A 7236-nucleotide genomic window follows, 5' to 3' on the forward strand; every position below is an offset into this window, starting at 1 on the left:
GGATGTGATAAATTTATTAAATAATACACAGTATTGTGTGGACTTAGTAAGGGGGTCTGTGGTTTTCCCCTTACTGGCAAAGGGGTTCGTGGAACAAAAAAGGCTAAGAACCCCTGCTCTATGGTATTTTCTTACTCTGACATTTTATAATCCTATTATCCATGTCACTTCACTTTGGACTGCCCTAACTATAGGTGGGCTTAATTGTTTAGATTATTTTTCCCACATAAAAAACATATTTTATGGACTTGTGTATATTTTTTGAAAAATTACAGCTGTGGAAAAAATTCTCAAAGCCTTTTTACTGTGACTTTTTTGAACACTTAATTACATTCCAAATAGAGTTTGGATCACTAAAACCTCTTCATGTATTGCATCCTAGCATATTTTTCTCTTAATTTTTAAGCACATGTGTAATTGATGTGGTTGTCAATCCATGTGTTTCTTATTCATTTGCCCTTAGCTGGCATTATTCTGTAACTCATAATAATGATAAAAGCTCTTTCAAAGTGTAAAATCTGCTTTTACAAACTTCTTTTTCAGAAATGGAAGTAAGGATTTTGCAAGAATAATTCACTCAAACAACTCCTCCACTTCCTGTACTCTCCAAAAGGGATTAAGTACCATGGGAGATAAAACTTGCCAAAATCCATTTTCTCTTTTCTTTGACACACATGATTTTCACAGGTGGTCTAAGAGACAGCTCTTTCTCATATCATTTTATCTGTGAGATATCTCAGCATGTGCCAAATACCAGGGACTTTGATATACCCAATAGATCTCTTGTATCTTAATACTGCAGGGGAATTGATTAAAAGAAAAAAAATCATTTCAAAGTAAAAGTGTAAGCCATAGTTATTTTGAAATAATAAAATATGGTTTTAGTGATGGAAATAGAAGTTTATTGCAAGTGAACTTGATAAGAGAGCAGTATAATGAAAATTCATAATTACTACATTAATAGAGGATTAAGAAAATTCTGTGTAATCTAGAGGGACATGACCAAGGACATCATGGACAATGCTAGTGACAAAACTAGGCGAACAAAATTATATACAGGTGGATGATGGACCGTGGCTAACAGTACAAATATGAGCATATTCTCTCATGAACTATAACAAATGTACAGTATTAATGCATGGGTGTTAGTAGGTGGGTGTATGTAAAAAATATACCAAATGTAAGCTCTGGATCATCTATTAGCCATACCAACACTCTGAGGTAAGTCCAGTCATTACCCCATTCTAGATGAGAAAACTGAGGAACAGAAAAACTAGATAGCTTGCCCAAGGTTTGTTTGTGACAGAGGAATACTTGAAGTTGTTTTTGAGTACATGGTTTTTGGATTTCAAATGAGCTAATTCACCTCCTTAACCAGTTGGCCAGAATTCTAAAGAAACAGAGAGTCTGATGAAAACTGGGGGTTTTTCACCCTTCTTGACTTCCCTCTCCTTTTTTCTTTTTCCTTAGTGCCTCTCCTCTCCGCAACCCTTAACTGCTCAGTCTGTACTATTACAGTTGGCAGTTGCAGGATTATTTAGCTAACGTGTCACCTTTTTCCCCCTATAAACAGAGGATTTCTGAGGACAAGGACTCCGTGGTTTGTCCTTGGATGTTGGGGGGCCTTATGGTACCTGGAACCACCGCGTTTAAGGGTGCACTGAGTCTCCACCCCGTCACAGGCTTCTCCATGGTGCAACGGTGAAGGCAAGAGCTGCAGCTGATTCAGCGAGCCTCTGGCCTTTGAACATTTGTAAGGGGTTTCCTGAGGAAGGCTCTTCATCCAGTGGTTCCTCTGCCACTGGGGCATAGCTAAGAAGCTGCATAAATCTGTGGCCTCCTCTCCATCCCCACTGTCCTGGTCTCCTCATCTTTTATCTGATTTCTTGTACCTCTTTCTAACATCTGCAGTCTCCCACCTCCCAAACCACTGGTCAAACAGCATCCAGAAGGCTCTTTTTCTAAAACAAATTTGACCATGTAACTCCATTGCCTGACCTCCTTTGGCAACACCAGTGATTCTGTAACTTTAGAGGGATTTATTGGAAATACGGTTAAAGATGCAGGTCCCTAGCCCACCTTAGACCTATGAAATCAATCTCTGTGGTGGGACCTGCAGGGCTGCATTTTAAAAATGCTCACCGAGTGATGCTAATGAGCCTAGGGTTATAGAGAGGCACTAACTTTAAAGTGTCACAGAAAGTGACTGCATAAGAAGCATGCATGGTTCTGTGTGCCTCTCTACCTCATCCCCCGTGACAGTCTGTCATCGACAAGTTCATGAAATCTCAAACTGTTTTCCACCTTCTATTGCCTGAAATGAAGGTTGCTACATACATTAGTGCAGGCTGTGCACTGGAAAACTCCAGGGATGGTCATTTACATTGTTGTCTAAATGATGGATGTCCCTTGTCTTCATTCATAATTCCTCCAATGCCTGGAATGCCTGCTTGCTTCCTCTCAGTCTGACTTAATTCCCATTTATCTTGAAAGACATAAATGTGGCATCAGCACACCTCAGGAATCCTGGAATACTTGTGAATAGCTCTATCATCACATTTATGACATTGTATTCCTGTGTTCTATTCATGTGTCTTTTTCTCTTGAGGTGAATCGAATAATTTAAGAGCAGAGTCCTATTTATCCACTTACCCTCAGTGCTAGACCCAAGTGGGCATTCAACTAATGCTTGTGGAATTAATGAATCAAGTCAGATAATTAGGCTTGCTTTAATTCATTTCTTCATTTATTTATTTTTTAATTCATTCATTAGAAACTCTTCTTCAAAAGTTGATCCCATATATATATCAATTTAAAGAATGTCCAGCTAAATTATATATTTAATATATTTTAGGTAGATTTTTTAGCATGTTTTCAGCAGCAAGTAAGAAAATTGAACTTAAGTGGTGTTAAAGGATAAAAACACTTATTAGGTCTTGTAGGAGGATATTCTTAAATGGGGCCCATTTCAAGGATAATCCAGCAATTCACCAATGTTATCGAGAGTTTAACTTTCTCTCTGCCCTTCGTCCATTTGCAGCATCTGCTGTTTGCCTTCATGGGTACAGGAGAGCTGACTTTTTCATGTCCAGTGAACTTGCAGCTTCCAGTAAGCCCTTCTTGTATCTCATTGTCCCGATTGGGTCACACATTCATTCCAAAGTCAACCACTGGTTAACGGAATAAGAATATCTTATTATTGAACAGGCCCTCTCTTAAATTATGGTCAGTTCCCCAAGTCTCCCAAATGCATTTTTAATATTAAGTGGAAAGGAGTGGACTGGATATTTGGGAGACAACCCTAATGTTCACTACTAATAAAATGGACTTTGAGGATCTAGTACTTCTAGTAGGTTTTGGAAGCCAATCAGCATTGCCCATGTCAGCATCTACTCTGAAATGCATCATCCCACCATGTTGTGAGTATGGCAGCCCTTCAAAATAGAGGAAGCTATGGGCTATAGCTAATAGTACAATTACAATAATATTCTTTCATCCACTATATATATATATAACAACAATATATATAACAAATGAACCACACTAATGCTAGGTGTTAATTATAGAGGGTGTGGTATGTAGGAATGCTGTATTTTCTGTATGCTTTTTCTATAAACCTATGACTTCTCTAATTGGAAAAAAAAAAAGGAAGTCACCAAACCAGGACATCTCAGCTGTTCTTCCTTTTCATCTTGTTTTAAAGTTAGGGTAAATTAGTCGTTCAGCAAATCCACCTGCCAAACAATTCCAAGAATCTGAGATTTGTCAGCAAGTCGGAGTCACAGTATTCTTACTGCTCGGCCTCAAGAGAATGCCTCTCAGCACAGGCAGATTCCACAGGGTCTGATGACAGCCTACCCAAGTGAGGACTGCAAAGACAAGAAGAGAAATAGAGCCTCTTTAATAGTCTAGGCCCAAGTATCATCATGGAGTCAATCACCACCTGCTGCAGATGCTTTCTCCCTTACTAGTGACCATAAGAAGTTCCTGGAATCAGTGTGATGTGAGGACAATGCCAACAGCAGAAGAAGGAAGCCCATCAGAAATTCAGTCACAAGAGGAAAGTGCAAACCAACTCCTGCAAAGCATTTTAGCTCTCAGCTTTTCTCTTTCCCTTTCTCCTCCAAGATTAAAGCAGGGGGAAGGATTAATTTTTAGGTGAGAAAGTATTTTTCTCACCCTGGTATGTGCAGAAAATCTACCACCTCTTATCTTCCTCCCATTTTTTAGTCCGTGTGATTCCAACTTTATATCAACCCATTCAACCCAACTGTAAAGCTCAAGTTAGTTATGTTTGCCATGACATTCTTTCCAGATTTTTGTAAGTTAATTCTGATTTTTATTATTATTGTACTCTTTCAGCAATAATCATTTTTCATGATTCCCTTTCAGTTTCTCCTTGCTCAGAAAAAGGGAAGAGTGTAAAAAGATGGAAAGTTACATATAGCATTTTTCTCTCTAGTCTTCTCTTTCCTCTTGTTATTTAGTGTTTTTGAGAGTCAAAGTACCAAAGAGGAAAAGCACCATAAAATGAATAGATAGGAGGCATTTTAATGACCACCATGTACCTGGTACTGTTAGAGGACATTTATATATGTATGTATATATATAATTCATGTGTGTACATACAACACACATTCACTGCAACAACCATAAACATTGTTTTATTAGGTTGGTGCAAAAGGAACTGCAGTTTCAGACTGAATTTTAAATAATCAAACACATCTTTATTAATCAACACATTTTTTGCCAATGAGAAATAAGTTTATTTATTCCTGTAGTGTAAATATCTGTGCTTTGGGATTCGACCAACTCTTGGAAAGCATTTTCTGCATCCTGCTGGTTGTGGAAGCATTTTCCCTGCAAAAAGTTGTCACGATGGCCGAAGAAGTGGTAATTGGTTGGTGAGAGGGCAGGTGAATATGGCAGTTGAGGCAAAACTTCGTAGCCCAATTCATTCAAATTTCGAAGCATTGGCTGTGGGTGGGACATGCAGTCGGGCATTATCATGGAAAAGAATCGAGCCCTTTCTGTTGACCAATGCAGGCTGCAGACCTTGCAATTTTCAGTGCATCACATCAATTTGCTGAGCAGACTTCTCAGGTGTGATGCTTTTTCCAGGATTCAGAAAGCTGTAATGGATCAGACCCGCCACAGACCACCAAACGGTGACCATGACCATTTTTTGGTGCAAGTTTGGCTTTGGGAAGTGCTTTGGAGCTTCTCCTTGGTCCAACCACTGAGCTGGTCATCACGGTTATCATATAAAATCCACTTTTCATCACATATCCCAATCGGATCAAGAAATGGTTCATTGCTGTTGGGTAAAATAAAGAGAAGGACGACACTTTAAAACAGCTGTTTTTTTGGGTTTTTGGTCAGCTCATGAAGCACACACTTATCAAGCTTTTTCACCTTTCCAATTTGCTTCAAATGTTGAATGACAGTAGAATGGTCAACAATGAGTTTTTCAGCAACTTCTCATGTAGTTGTTGAGGATCATCTTCCATAATTGCTCTCAACTGGTCGTTGTCGACTTTCAATGGTCTGCCACTATGATCCTCATCTTCAAGGCTCTCACCTCCTTTGCAAAACTTCTTGAACCACCACTGCACTGTATATTTGTTAGCAGTTCCTGGCCAAATGCATTGATGATGTTGTGAGTTGTGTCCACTGCCTTATGACCTATTTTGAATTCAAATAAGAAAATGGCTCAAATTTGCTTTTTGTCTAACATCATTTCTGTAGTCTAAAATAAATATAAAATAAACAGCAGTAAGTCATTAGCAAGAAAGCATAAAGCAAGAAATGCACATTAAAATGATGTATAACCTAACCACATTTATTTAAGAATGTATGCCAATATCAAACAGCAATTTTCAACAATGCAAAACTGCAATTACTTTTGCACCAACAGCCCTGGTCTAATGATGAGAAAACCTAAGGCAGAAAGATGATGTTTCTCACCCATTTCAAGCTGGAAAGTACAGAGACAGTAAGGAAATCCATCAAACCTGGTTTCAGAGTTCATGCTGCACTATGCCACCATGTAGGCTTTTGACAGTAGACTTCCACCAGTTCGTCTAAGACCATGATCTTTGTTTAGTTGGCAGAACCACCTGCAAATTCTTCCACCCATCCCTTCCCCCTCTCCTCCATCTTACCTGCCATCCAGCAGTTTTCACAAAGGGCCTCTTCTTGCCTGGCTGTCTGATATGCACTGGGGATACAGGGTAAATGAGACCAATTTGGCTCCTGCTCAGTCCTTACGACCTAACGTCCCTCAGCCAAATGGTAACAGCAGCCCTGGTCAAAAGTATTTCTTCATACATTGCCTCTTGGCCTTCTCTTCTCTGGGCAAACATTCCCAATTCTTTCAGCATTTCCAGTCTTGTTAAGGGCAAACTGAGATGTAAGCACAGTTTCCCACACCCTAAAGGCACCCAAAGACTGTGCACAATCCATGGAAAAAATTAAATCTGTGATTACATGAACAGCAAGGTCTTCATTCCAAGAATGTCAAGGCTTTTTGGTGGGTATTCATAAAAATGTTCTATGGCACAATTTTCCCGGCTTAGTGATTCTTCCCCACACACTCTTTGGAATCTTTCTAAGGCAGAAATTTTGCACATACATCACATGACTTTTTATTTCTTTTAAAATACATTCCTTAAAATAGAATTGAGATACAATAAAAATGGCAGTAAAACATCAACCTGTAGTCTTTCATCTTACATTAGTTGACCTTAAATTTGCCTTTCCAGTTTCCAGTTTCTTGTAGGATTATCAGACAGGCCATTACAAAGCACCAGGGGAAACCTACAAGCAGGACATGAGAGACTATGAGGGACAACATTAGAGTGTTGGAGAAAAAGTTCAAATCCTCAGACCACCCCTCAAGCTCTTATTATTCTGCCCACTCATTAGTGCTCTGGTCTTATTTCTTGGCACTACCTCACATACATCCTTTATTCCAGTTGTGCAGATGTCATTGCAGTTTTTCAGGTGGGGCATAACATTTCATGCAGCCTTGACTTTGCTCAGCTGCTCCCTCTTTCCTCAAGTTTCATCCTTTCGCTGAGCCTATTTTGAAGTCATCATTCCACATTCAACTCAAGTCCTCACTGATGCAAAGTCAAATCTAGATGCCTCTGTTCTATGTCCCCTAAGTACCCTATGTTTACTTTTATTTAAAGGGTTCTCATACTTCCCTGTGGACCAGTCCCCACTATTTAA

At 39.2% G+C, this 7236-nt stretch overlaps 1 pseudogene; it reads right to left on the reverse strand.

Annotated features, from left to right (window-relative positions):
• Positions 1-4749: 4749 nt before the first annotated feature.
• Positions 4750-5740, reverse strand: LOC139440147 (histone-lysine N-methyltransferase SETMAR-like; annotated as a pseudogene).
• Positions 5741-7236: the final 1496 nt, after the last annotated feature.

The sequence above is a fragment of the Dasypus novemcinctus genome, chromosome 2 (assembly GCF_030445035.2).
Source record: "Dasypus novemcinctus isolate mDasNov1 chromosome 2, mDasNov1.1.hap2, whole genome shotgun sequence".
Taxonomy (NCBI): Eukaryota; Metazoa; Chordata; class Mammalia; order Cingulata; family Dasypodidae; genus Dasypus; species Dasypus novemcinctus.